This window comes from Eptatretus burgeri, chromosome 5, assembly GCF_056783735.1.
Source record: "Eptatretus burgeri isolate ZD-2024b chromosome 5, Ebu_testis_v1, whole genome shotgun sequence".
NCBI classification, from domain to species: Eukaryota; Metazoa; Chordata; class Myxini; order Myxiniformes; family Myxinidae; genus Eptatretus; species Eptatretus burgeri.
The window spans coordinates 37,683,389-37,697,823 of record NC_140965.1 but is presented as its reverse complement, the minus strand read 5'-3'; the positions used below and the strand labels follow the sequence as shown (position 1 = coordinate 37,697,823).

The 14,435-nt window shown below is 41.5% G+C and overlaps 1 long non-coding RNA gene across 2 annotated transcripts; it reads right to left on the bottom strand.

Annotated features, from left to right (window-relative positions):
• Window positions 1-3,583: 3,583 nt before the first annotated feature.
• On the bottom strand, window positions 3,584-13,542 carry LOC147026254 (uncharacterized). 2 transcript variants are annotated; one of them, XR_015058252.1, is made up of 3 exons: window positions 13,204-13,542; window positions 12,042-12,235; window positions 3,584-5,391 (listed from the first exon to the last, which is right to left on the bottom strand). It is a non-coding gene; the product is annotated as an uncharacterized LOC147026254 (long non-coding RNA). The 2 variants fall into 2 exon arrangements; XR_015058251.1 differs by lacking the exon at window positions 13,204-13,542 and adding an exon at window positions 12,880-13,061.
• Window positions 13,543-14,435: the final 893 nt, after the last annotated feature.

The following is a 14,435-nucleotide window of genomic DNA, read 5'->3' as shown; positions in this document are numbered from 1 at the left end:
CCTTCCGAGGTCAGCGAAATGAGTCCCAGTATACTGGGCCGGTGTATACCCCGGTTAAAATAGGTGTACCATATCCCTGTGTCGTAAGAGGCGACCAGGGTTGCGTCAGGAAGGGCATCCTGCGTAAAACTTGTACCAAATCACTATGCGGACCACACGGATGATCCGCTGTGGCGTCCCCTAATGGGAGCAGCCGAAAGAAGAAGATATATATATATATATATATATATATATATATATATATATATATATATATATATATATATATACACAGGGTGTCCCTAAAAAAATTACATAATTTGAACTTGAATATCAAAGTAACTCCATGTCCCAGGCAAACGAAAGTAAATATGCTTCATGTTGAACAATAAAAAATTTATTTATCAAAATTCGAACAAGACACTCAGAGGGATGTAGATTTTATAACCGTTTTCTCAAAACTTCACAAATGTTCAATATGCGCATCGCCTGTGACACGACACACGTCAAGTCGGTGGTCCAGCTCCTGCCAAACATGCTGTAGCATGTCTTGCATAACTTTCTCCAGCGCCTCAGTGATTCTCTGCTTAAATTCCTCTATGCTTGTAGGAAGAGGGGGATATAGACCAGTCCTTGCACATAGCCCCATAGTAATAAATCACAAGGTGTCAAGTCAGGTGAACATGGTGGCCATTTCAACAGCACATTGTCATTATCACTGGCACACCCAATCCATCTTCCTGGGAGATTCTCATTGAGATAAGAAATCAACTTAGTTAGTTGAATTCTTAGATAGATAACATTCAACTTCGTTAGTTTTTAGATAACATTCAACTTAGTTAGTTTCAACTTAGATACCATTCAACTTAGTTAGTTTTTACACATTTTGTTAAAATTTGAGATCATTTGAGCGAGAATTAGCTATGTTATTAGACTACGAAATGATGTCATTTTTTTAGGGACAACCTGTATATATATATATATATATATATATATATATATATATATATATATATATATATATATATATATATATATATATATATATATATATATATATATATATATATATATATATATATATATATATATATATATATATGTATATATATATATATATATATTGTTACGGCCATGGGTACTGAGTGTATTATGAGGGTGTTTCATCCCTGTTTGTCCTCGGAAGCGCCGGACCTGGGGCCACCGCTCACGATTAACTTCGTGATATGGTGGGTTGCTTTAGAATCATGAACGCCAATCAGTTAACCACGAGTTCCAGTCTCCACTGTCTAATTTTGCCATTTAACTCAAAGTCACATGGTTTCCTGAATGGGGAGCGCGCCCTCAGCAAAGCACCAATCTTATCTTGATTAGATCTTAATTAGGGTGGCCGAGCGTTTCGCCGCTGTTGCGTGCCGACTATTACAGGTCAATTTGTGTGTTAATTACCTCCCAGTCTATCTTGGTTCGGACAATGCTTGATCAATGGTAGGAAAGGCCAAGCCCCGGACAGGTTGGAGCGTCAACAAAGTAATTTATCAAAAAGAAAATAAATAAATAAAAAGAGCTTTTTATTTCCGTCTGGTAAAAATAAAAAAATCCAAATCAATCAAAATAATCGTCAGCAAATAAAGAATTATTCAGGCCAAATCAATCAAAATGATCGCAAGCAAATAAATTATAATTAATCGGGCCAAATCAATAAAAATGATCGCAAGCAAATATATTATTAATCAGACACTGATCGAAAAAGAGACAAAGAGCAGATGCTTATCACTATGCCTTATTTAACAATTAAACACGAGACAAAGGTACCCAGCAGATCATTCCGGGGGTGAAGAGAAATCCAGTCTCGCTCACCAAATAGAAGTCGTCGTACATCAAATAAAACTTCTTGAAATGTGTGAGCGTGCCTTCTCCGTTTCCAGCACCCAGCCTTGCCGTGCACCCACTCGCAAACAGGCTCGAACACCAATCAACATCACCCCCAATAATCAGGTACACCAAGAGCAGGTCTCGAGCAGAACCAGCATCAACGGTCAGAGCGTCACCCACCGTCAGGAGCCACCAGGAGGCACCGCGAATAGCTGTTAGGAGCTGTGAGAAGCTGAGGTGTTGTGAGAAACTGTAAAGCTGCAAGGCCGTCACCAACTGTCGCCTGCTCAGCAACCTTCTGACTGGAAATTGACGAAAATAGCCATTGCGCCGCTGACTAACTGTCGCCGCTGACCAGCAGAATAAAATCAGCTGTTCCTGTCGGTTTCCTCTGCTGGGGAGTGCATTTCACAGCAAAGACTCAACCATGAGAAACAAGGACCTTTCAAAAGACCTCCGGGATAAAATTGTGGAAAGGCACAGATCGGGGATGGGTATATAAATATTTCAAAGACCTTGAATATCTCTTGGAGCACAGTCAAGCCAATCATTAAGACGTGGAAGGTGTGTGGTACTATCAAGACCCTGCCTAGATCAGGCCATACCTCCAAACTGGATGACCAAGCAAGGAGGAGACTGATCAGAGAGGCCACCAAGAGGCCAATGACAACTTTGAAAGAGCAACATGCCTTTATGGCAAGAGTGGTCATTGTGTGCATGTGACAACAATATCTCAAGCATTCCACAAGTCTGGCCTGTATGGTAGGGTGGTAAGAAGGAAGCCATTACTCAAAAAAGCAGACCTTGAGTCCCATTTGAGGTATGCAAAAAAACACTCCAGAGATTCTGAAGCCATGTGTCGAAAAGTTTTTCGATCTGATGAAAGCAAGATGGAACTTTTTGGCCTAAATGCAAAAACTTTGTTTGGCACAAACCCAAAACTGCACATCACCCAAAGAACACCATCCCTACTGTGAAGCATGGTGGTGGCAGCGTCTTGTTATTGGGATGTTTCTCATTTGCAGGGATTGAGGCACTTGTCAGGATAAAATGGACAATAGATGGAGCAAAATACAGAAAAATCCGACAGAAAAACCTGCTGCCCTCTGTAAGAAAGCTGTAATTCGGATGGAAGTTCACCTTTCAGCATGAAAACGACCCGAATCCAGCACACAGCCAAAGATACACTGGAGTGGCTAAGGAACATAAAGATAAATGTCCTTGAGTGGCCCAGTCAGAGCCCCGACCTAAATCCAATCGAAAATCTGTGGCATGACTTGAAGATTGCTGTTCATCAATACCCCCCATGCAACTTGACTGAGCTTGAACAGTTTTGTGCAGAAGAATGGGAAAATATTGCCCAATCAAGGTGTACAAAATTGCTCGAGACCTATCCTCACAGGCTCACAGCTGTAATTGCCATCAAAGGTGCTTCCACCACGTATTAACTCAGAGGGGTGGACACTTATCCAACCAAGATATTCTAGTTTTGTATTTTTAATTCATTTTGTGATATTTGTAGAATTTGTTTTTCACTTGGAAGTTGTGGGTTATAATATGTAAATAAAGGTGGAAAAAGGATGATATAATGTAATTTAATTCCAGGCTATAAGGCAACAAAAGGTGAAAACATTGAAAGGGGATATAGACTTTCTATAGGCATAGTGTTTGATATATATATATATATATATATATATATATATATATATATATATTCACATATGTCAGCATTCAACTGAGTAAATCCTGTACATGGTGCATGTGACATTAAGCATTTTCCCATCCAAGACTCCATATTCTAGCTGCCCATTAATATTCTCTCCAGCTGGTTGTTCCACTAATACATAATTCCTGCATCATCAATTACATACTGTGGTCTGTATAAAGGGCTTAGGCTGAGTTGACTATAATTCCAAGCTGTCTGTTGATGTCTGATACATCTCATTTGTCTTATCTGTGAAATGTGGTGCTTGGCAGTCATCACAGCGTCTGAATGTGCCAGCCGATCAACAGTCCAGTTCGGACGTTATAATTAACACAACACAAATTTAAAGAAGTGAAGGACATATGTAGTTGCAAACCTAACAAATTTTATCATTATTATTATTAAAAAAAAAGATCAAGGCTCATTGAAAAACTATATGATTGGTTGGAGGAGGAGGGGAGGGGTATAAAATCAACAAACTGACAATAAGGCAGTGGTTGCTGCAGTTGGATGCAGTAAGAAAGGGAATGAATGAACAGGAAAAGTGGAGAGAGAGAGAGAGAGAGAGAGAGAGAGAGAGAGAGAGAGAGAGAGAGAGAGAGAGAGAGAGAGAGAGAGAGAGAGAGAGAGAGATAGAGAAAGAGATAGAGAGAGAGAGATAGAGAGATAGAGAGATAGAGAGATAGAGAGATAGAGAGATAGAGAGATAGAGAGATAGAGAGATAGAGAGATAGAGAGATAGAGAGATAGAGAGATAGAGAGATAGAGAGATAGAGATAGAGATAGAGATAGAGATAGAGATAGAGATAGAGATAGAGATAGAGATAGAGATAGAGATAGAGATAGAGATAGAGAGAGAGAGAGAGAGAGAGAGAGAGAGAGAGAGAGAGAGAGAGAGAGAGAGAGAGAGAGAGAATAAGAAGAGGGAGGAGTATGAGGAAAGAGGAGAGGAAATTCAGCAACCTGTGAATAAGAGGGTTAGGTCAGGTGAGGTTAATGGGATACAAATTATTGTGGTTAGGGGTGGGGGATAACATGAGAGTTGTGCAACGTCTGCTTAAAACATATTGAAAATAAACCCATCGTAATTATTTTACACTCCAGGTAAACACATTGTAGTTAAACCAATGCAAAACAGGAAATACTACCTTCAGGAATTTAAATAAAGAAACCACATTAATTAATTCAACATATGCCTGAAAAAGGATTTTGAACACTGCACAGCCAAAGGACATCTAGAATTCTGAAAAATGATGCAAATGTAATTTCCTGTAAATCCTTGTTGTAAATGTCTCTATTTTGTGGAAGCTCTTTTATAAGACTTGCATGGAATTATAAACTATAATTATATGCAATTTCTTAAAAAAAAAAAAAAAGCATTACAATGTAACCTTGTACCAAAAGGCAGCATTCTGTATTTTCTTTCCATGGTGATTATTCATTGCGTTTCAGATCTCACTGTTTCACCAATGCGAGAGGCTGCAATGTAGAGTTGGTGGGGGTGGACAGGGGCAATCGATCAACCAGCCACGAGCAACCCTGAGGACATCAGGACGATGGGAGCAGCCACATAATCAGTACAATACAAAACCCTGTTAAACTCGCTGAGGCTGCACCATAGAGTGTCACTTTCCCCGGGTACTCAGGAGAATTCAAACGGCCTTCACATGCCGAGTCTGCCTCTTTCAGGGTGGGTTTCATAGTCAGGTGTGCTCTATCATCCTGCCTGGACATCACGTTGTGCCATCTTTGTTAAACAACCTCTCTCGTGTGAATTGCTCACGATGCAAAAATTATTCACCAACCAATTGTGCAAAGCCCTGATGCAGGTTCTGTAAGCACAACACAATTCAGAAGCAATGTCAAAAACAACATCAACCTGGTATGAGTAGGAACATCAATATAATTAATGAGTTGGGGGGAAATCGTTGTAATGACCCTAGTATATTACTTGACCTCCTCTGGTAAAGAAAATAATACATTGGCAGATTATCTAAAACATTTTATTGGACTATGTGCACCCAATGGTTATATGAAATATTGTACCTTACACAGGAGGAGGCCATTAGACCCATCAAAGTCTGTTCTAGTATTGCCAACTTATGGTTGTTTGGCTGTGCTCTTAAACAAACAAACAAAAAAAAGCTGAGAATCAAGCAGCACATTACATTTTTTAAGTCTTTGGTAAGGCTCAACATGGGTTCCACCCACCGACTTAGATTCAACTGACACGATAAACATGATTGCCACCAAGTTTAATTACCATCATCATCATCATCTTCTGATGCAAATTCCTTACTGAAGGATTATTTTTAATATCTCGCAATAGGTGAACGTCACAAGGATCTAAATGTAAAGGAATAAGGAAAACCTCTCAGTACCTGCAATCTGAAAGTTCTTGGAAGTTGTGTTTTACACAAAGCACCATGTTATTGTAAACAGGACTTCCAGTCCATCAAGTCCCATGTGGTAGTTATCATGATTCACTATTGTCATGCAGTACCATGTGAATAGCAATCACTTCCGTTTCTGGTTTCCTTGGCATGGCTGCTTTTCTTCATCCTCTGAGTAATCTGCTTCCAAAAAGTGAATAAATCATTCCGGATTCATCTGTGCTGACGTCGATTTATGTTCTCTGTTAATGTGTGGATTATTCTTTGTACTGAGTGCTCACTCCAGTGTATTTTTCATGGTAATTCTATTTATATGGATCCTGCATCTCAGGTTTGGATAGTTTCGGGCCTCCCTCTTACTCCCCCATCTCCCCATCAATTTCAACCATTTCAAATGGCAATTTTAAAATGTTCAATCTTCCTACATACTTGCTTCCAAACACCTTTCTTCTAGTCTGCTTTCCATCCCCCCCTCGCTTCATCCCTGGATGACTTGTAAGCTCGTGCTTCATCAGCGTGCTGCCCGCTTTCTGCTTCCCCAGCATGCTGCCACCTTTCCGCTTCCCCAGCATCGCGCCCACTTTATACTTCCACAGCATCCTGCCCCTTTTCTGCTTTTACAGAGTCCCGCCCCCTTTCCACTTCCCCAGCATCCCACTCCCTTTCTGCTTCCCGTGTGCCCTGCTCCCTTTCCACTTCACAGATACCCAGGTCCCTATCCACTTCTACAATGTCCTGCCCCATTCCTACCTCCCCAGGATCCCACTCCCTTTCTGCTTCCCGAGTGCCCTGCTCCCTTTCCACTTCACAGATACCCAGGTCCCTTTCCACTTCTACAATGTCCTGCCCCATTCCTACCTCCCCAGAATCCTGCCCTTCTGCTTCTCCAGCGTTCTGCTCCCTTCTGGTTTCCCAGCATCCCACTCCCTTCCACTTCCCCCAGCCTCCCGCTCCCTTCTGCTTCCCCTGCATCCTGAGCCCCCTCTTCTAACCCTGCATTCCAAACGCTCTCTTCTCCCCCTGCATCCTGACTCCTCTCTTCTGCACCTGCGTCCCAACCACTCTCCATTTCCACAGCATCCTGCCCTCTTTCCACCTACCCAGCACCCCACCCTATTTCCACATACCGAGCATCTCACCCTCTTTCCACTTCCCCAGCTTCCCACCCCCTTTCAACTGTCATCATGCAAATTGGCTCAGTGTTGGCACCTCTTCAACCAGCCATGGCATTGCAGCAAAGGATTTCTGTGACTCCATGGGCTTCACATCCAACCAGTGAATTTTCCAACCAGGATTTCTCTCAATGGCACATCCTCCCTTCTGGAGTTGGTAATGACAAATATGCCGACTCATGCATCCTGTCCCTCTTCTGCTCCAATTGGTTCATCTGATCATGTGCTTGTCAGAGTAAACATATCTCTAGCTATTGCCAGAGAGCTCCCTCAGCACCATGTAATCTGGTAGTTCACTCAAGCTGAATGGAAGAGACTGCAAGCTGCCCTCTGACGAAAAGATGAGTCGAAGCTGCCCATCTTCATTTCTACCTTTCCTGATATTAATACTCCCTGGGAATCCTTCCACACAAGCTTGCTTTCCTTTATGTACATTTGCTCTCGACTCCACATGCTCCACGGACGAGGTTGTTTCCTTTAGTATAAAATTTCGTCTGCAGTTATCATACCTATACTCTCACTACTGGTACACAGAATCCTGTGGTGAGGCAGTTGCCTTCAAATAACTTACCTTCTCTTCCTGGAAGAAGAATCCGACTTAAGACAATGTCGGATCATTCCACGTAGCTCGGAACAAGTGTGTGTTCATTCTTAGGAAAGCCAGAAAACAACATCTGCCAACTTCAAGGCTGAACTCTCAAACTTGTCTCATTCTTCAAAGACCTGGTGTCACCTTGTTCAGTCTGTGGTGTATGCTCCCCCAGTCATCCCTTCCCTCACTTCAAATAAAATAATAGCTGACTGCTCATGACAAAGCCAAATGCCTCAATTCTGTGTTTGCTTCCAAATATTGAGTACTCAACCCCTCACTCCCTCCACCGACTCTAAGCCTGGTGTTGGCTTTGTGGTTAGGGTGACTGGCTTGGGATCAATTCAGCCAGCCATCCTCTTGAGGTTGGCGAAATGAGTACCAGTGTACTGGGAAAAGGAGCACAGCATCAGTGGCACAGCTGTGCTCCAAGAAATGGTCGGAGTGGTGACCAGTCCAGATTGTGCCAAAAAGCCAAGGAAAAACTGCTTCGGCAGTTCCAATGCTCTTTTCAAGAGTATGGACCACAAACACCAACCAAACCCTCTCATAACGAACTGCTCCTGGATTCTGTTTCCTTCCCACTTGAGAAGGTGGAGAGGGTTTTGGCAAACCTCGCCTCAGATTATGTGACAAGCCCAGAAGAAATTAGTGCATGTGCCCCAAAAACCTGCTCTGCTGCTCTTGCTCATCCCCCTTCTGCACTGTCCACTCAATATTAAGGAGAAGAAGCTCATCGTTATTAAGGAGAAGCAGAAGGCATTTATTAGGTTTAAATAATAGGATGGGAGTTAGATAGAATTGAAGAGTAAGATTTCCAAATTTGCAGATGACACAAAGCTTGGAGGTAAGGTGGATAGCAGAGGGGGTGGTGATCAGATTTAGGAAAGTATTGATACTTGCATAGATTGGGCAAAAGATTGGCAGATGGAATTTAACCTGAGAAAGTGTAAGGTGTTGGGGATGGGAAAGAACAATGAAAATAGAGATTACAGGATGCAAGGGGTAATTTTTGAGCATGTCCCTCAGGAGAAGGATCTGGGGGTGGGAATAGATATGGGAGGTAAGTAGGCAGCGCAGTGCCAGGCAGCTGTAGGTAAAGCAAATAGGGTTTTATGTTGTATTCGGAGGGGGATCATTTGTAAATCAAAAGAGGTGGTGTTAACATTGTACAGGAATTAAGTGAGGTGACATCTGGAATATTGTGTGCAGTTTTGGTGACCACAACTCAGGAAGGACATAGATGCCATCGAGAGGGTTCAGAACAGGGCCACGAGATTGATTCTGAGCCTAGCGAGACTCAGCTATGAGGAGCGACTGAAGGAGACAGGGCTTTGTACACTAGAAAGGAGGTGGTTACGAAGAGACATGATAGAGATGTTTAAGATAATGAAAGGTATCGACAAAATAAGTGTGGATAAATTATTCAACAGAGTAGACAGTGATAGAAGCACGGGCCATAGCCTGAGAGTAAAGAAGAGGAGAGTTAAGACGGTAGTAAGACAGGGGTCTTTCATTCAGAGAGTAGTTCATGCATGGAATGGCCCCCTGGAAAGGGAGTGGCAGCAGAAAAAGTAGATAAGTTTAAATTAGAATTAGATAGGTACCTGGAAGTTATGGAGATAAAGGGGTATGGGGATGTTGATCGGACTTTTCAGTAGTTTGAGCATTGATGGGTGATTGTGTGCATGTGTAGGGAGTGCTGTTGGTGGGAGTTTCATCAAGGGGTGTTGTGTGGTTGATATTGTGTGGTCTTAACCAATCCCACGCCCCCTCCCCTGAGGGGAAGAAAGAAAAAAACAACACAAAAACTACAAAAACTTAAAATAATTAGATTAAAATATATATATATATATATATATATATATATATATATATATATATATATATATATATATATATATATATATATATATTTGTTGCATTTTCTTCTTTGGATTTTGTGTTGAAAATTAGTATGGTGTTCAGGCAGGCATGATGGGTGGAATGGCCTCCACCTATGTCTGATTTGCTTGTATTTTCTTATCTATGGGCAGGTCCACAAGGAGGGATAAAACTGGAGAGTGCAGGAAAAAAAGCACGAGTGTTACTTTGAGTTACATTAAGCCAGTGCCGTGAGAGTTGAGAGAGTTCATTGCTCATACAAGTAAAGTGGAACAGTTACAAAGGATTGACAGAGTCAATGTGAGCTACAGATAGAGCTCAGCACTCTCTTTTGCAGCAGCTCTGACTTTGTGGGTGTCTGACCACAGCATGAAGACTGCAGCTACTGCAGCTAAGCCTCCCAAAATCCTTGCCTGTCCCCCATTGTTTCGGTATGAGTGTGCGAGTAGCACCACAGCAAGTTTTCATTTTTTGTAAAATAAGTTTGTAATTCCTCCCCCATAATATTGTTTTTGCTTGCTGTATTTGTACAAGTTTAGTTGGCTTGATACCCCTTGTCATCATTATTTGTTTTAATAAATAATTTTATTTATGAGAATGAGTCCACCATCTCATCCCATCTCCTGCATGCGAGAAACTGTTTCAATATTTGATTGGCGACCCTGGAGTAGGCCCAGATCGGGTAAAGTTAATCCCTTTATGGATAATTAAACAGCGATAAGGAGCCAGTAATCCACTCATGCCGGCTCTTAATTAAATCTCAGCTTGGCGGTTTGGCATTAGTCAGACCAATCGACACAACACGAGTTTGCCCACTTTGCATTTTGTGCATGCCTTGTGTTTCCTCGTTTTGTGGAAGATGGACCACAGGGCTTGAAAATTTGTTTAATATAATATGGCATGTACTGTATACTATTGCTGATATTTCAAAATAAATAACTTACTTTACAATCCAACAGATTATTTTATGCACCTCAATTTAGCAGCAATGTTGTTTGCTTGAAATTTTATAAAAGTCATGACTGTGGAAATAATATTTATACTGCCTAAGAAGTTAAGTTAATGTTCAGCAGATTGGACATGGGAGGAAGAGAACAAATTGAAGCCAAAAAAGTTAATGAAAAGAAATGCTTTTTATTATAGAAAATAAATAATTTAACAGAAGTTTTTCTTCTGAAAATTATTTCTGTGTGTTGAAATAGAAATACAGATTACTTTGTCGATAGAAAAACGATGATAAGCTTGCGCTGTTTCTGTGTCGAGGATTCCTGGGGCAAGTGGCGAAGTCAGGACAATAAGAAGCGTATTAAATATTGTGTCAGGATTTTGCTTTTCAACTTTATCTTCAATAAAACGTTTTCCTTTGTACAACTACTCAGAAACTGTTTAAGTTCAAGACAACTTAAAATTGGGATTTTATAATGAATACACCATTATTTCTGAAAACCTACACCATGTCACACAAAGGCCAGAATGGTATAATGTTGCTGAGTCAAATTATGAAGAAGAATCCCAATTAAGCCAGGGTAGTCATGAATTCTGCATTTTAGATATTCACCAGACAATAGAACAAGCTGCAGTTCTGAAAACAAACAAGGGAAGTAAAAATAAGTTCACTTCAACTGAAGTTCCTGGATTATGTGGAGAGTAATGCTTTCAACATTATTGGCATCTCCACCAATGAGGCCAAAGCACAAGGCCAATTGCTCACATCTCAGACAGTTAAGCTCTCTGTTTACCTCTCTTCTGGTCTAGCTCCCTCTGCTCAACCATCGCCTTCTAAAATTTCAAAATACAGGGTGACTGCACACCTCAACCCTTGTTCCTCCATTCTCACCTCTTTGCATCGTCATCCTGAAGCTGCAGTGTTCTACCGCACTCCTGCATCTCGGACTTCAAGAAAGCAGTGCACCAAGATCTCAAATCATCCCTCATCACTACGCATTGACCTTGCATAATTACACCCTCTTACTTGCAGGTTACAGTGTTTCCTCCCCTCATTTGTCTCTTCTTCATTCATTCCCTTGCTTATTGTGTCCATTTCTCCACTGCAAGTTCATACCCCACGTCACCTCACTCTAAGTCTTCGCAATCAAATGAACAAACACATCATGATATTGAGTTCATGGAATAGAGAAATTGTTTCGATGCATGTTCAATCAAAGGTTGTTTTAGTGCAATACTCTTATGATAAAGATAACTTGATCAAACTACTGATGATTTCAATCTCGAGCCTTCAAGCCACCAAAAGCAGAACATTCAGTAAATATGAAACTTTTTGAAATGACATATTCCACTCCAGAATGCTTGACGTACAGGTGCAGAAATCTCAGGAAACAGTGGCATTTAGGGCACCATAAAACATATCGTTACATGATAGGGATAGTTACTTAAAATGGCCCCAAAAAGCTTCTAAAATAAGCTGAAAATACTTGGAAAAGTACCTGAGAGATCGGGCTGTGCTTCTGCACAATGAACGACTTGGTGAAATTTCTCAGCTTGAAGAATGGGAAACTGCTCGTACTGCAAACTCCTGACCATGCGGATCGGTGGAAGGCCCGAGTGGATAGATGTGTGCTCCAAAAACCCCCAATGGATCGCTACCATTGAATGGACTGTGTATCTGCATTAGGTGCTTCTGAAAACCGTAATATATCTCTGGATTAGGTGCTTAAATTTATGATAATTATTAATAATCAAATTGGGAGAAGGAGGCAAGAAAAGGGGAGGGGGGGAAATAAAAAAAAATATTTACTGCGGCTGCGAGCTTGTATTAACAGGAAATTATAAGAAATCAACACCTCTTAATCTCATCCATGGATATTTGTCGTATTTCCTCTTTCTGTGAGTCCAATTTGCATTCAGGATCAGAACAATTGTGGTTAACCATTTTGAATTTGTAACTTGTTCATCTAAATGCTGAAAATTATGTTTAAAAGATGATTTGAATTTTAGATTTTGTGTTCGCAATGGCAGTATAAAAGTGCTTGGTGAGCAGAACCGAGTCAATGTAAAGACACACACACACACACACACACACACACACACACACACACACACACACACACACACACCCACACACCCACACACACACACACACACACACACACACACACACACACACACACACACACACACACACACACACACACACCACACGCACAATTAGTCTGTTTACTCTGCTCTGGAATAAGGTGGATAGTTTGATCGTATTTTGTCTGTAATAATGTGACACAAAGTGTCTTTAACGTTTAGCACAATGCTTATGTACTAAAATAATACCTTTCCAAATGAAGAAAACCGTTCACAACCTCTTGTTGCTTCGTAATATATCTCGGGTTTGAAATGCTTGTGGATCATTGATTTACATCTATCGAGAAAATTGTCTGTGACGACAATATTTATTTTGTTTGTCTGGTTATTCCCGACAGGATAGCAAAGAGATATCATACTTGTGGCCTCTAAGCCATCTCGCGTGGTTTCGATTCTTTTTTTTCTTTTTTTTTACACTTCCATGACCTAATCTGTTGAACTCTCTCATATATTAATATTAACAACAAAAAAAAATATATATATATATATACCCAACAACAACAACACGCTCACCTTCTCCTGTTTCTGCTTCTTCTTCTTCCTCTTAACATCCTCCTCGTCTTCTTCCTCGATTTTTTTATTTTATTATTTTTTTATTTTTTATTTTTTATATTTTATTTTTTACACTTCCATGACGTAATCTGTTGAACTCTCTCATACATTATTTTTAACAACAAAAACGATCTTATAATGCTTCATCTTCCTCTCTCACACATGTGGCACTCTTTACTGTTTCACAATGCACTACTCTTCTGCTATTTTAACAGACTGCTCTCATTTCGAGCTCTCCTTCATTCCTTGCCTAAAAAATCCAACTATTACAGCGCTTCTTCTCTCCATGCTCTGCATTCGCCTTCATTGCATCCATCAAGAATTGTGTTAAATCGCATCTCTGACCTAAAACTTTTAAAAACCACAGTTTGCCATGGATGCTCGCTTTCCATCAAACATTCTTTTTTTCCAACTTCAGTGCCAACTCACCCCCCTCACCCCTCACTCTCACTGTCAAAGCAACCATCCCACTCTTCTCCCTCCAAGCCTCCCTCTCACCTCTCTCAAAAATTCCCCTCACCTTTCTCCCACCTTTCAGCCCCCTCCCTCTTCCTTCTCAAAGTTGCCCCCCCTCTCATCCACCCCCCCCCCTCCCTCCACTTGCTGCTCACCTCCATCTCTTCACTACACATCCTCAACTGCCTTCTTCCTTGTCTCTTGTCCCCCCTCTCCCCCAGCACCACAGAGCCTTTTCAACTCCCCATTCGGCCCCTCCCCTCGCTGTTCTGCAATACCCCACACTCCTTCAGCAACCCTCCTTACCTGCCCCCCTCGTCCCTTGTCCTACCCTCCCCCTCCCACTCCACCTCCTGCACCCAAAGCCTCCTCCCCTTCCTCTTCATTAAAAGTGTGGACCTCAAATATCCGGGGCCTTCGCTCAAACCTTTCAGATCTTTCCATACAGGTTGCCACTGACAAACCAGACATTATCTGCCTAACAGAAACTTTCCTCTCCCAAGACGTGTCTGACTCCCAAGTATCTCTCCCTGGTTACTCCCTCTTATGGTATGACAGACCTGAGCCTCGTCCTGGTGGAGGTGTTGCTCTCTTCATCAAAGACTCTATTCCTCACTCTCCATGCACTGCTCTCACTCCCCCACACCCCCAGGAATACCTCTGGCTTCGGCTTCCCCTCCACTCCCACCTCATGTTTATATGTGTACTGTACCGTCCACCGAACAGTGATGACTCCA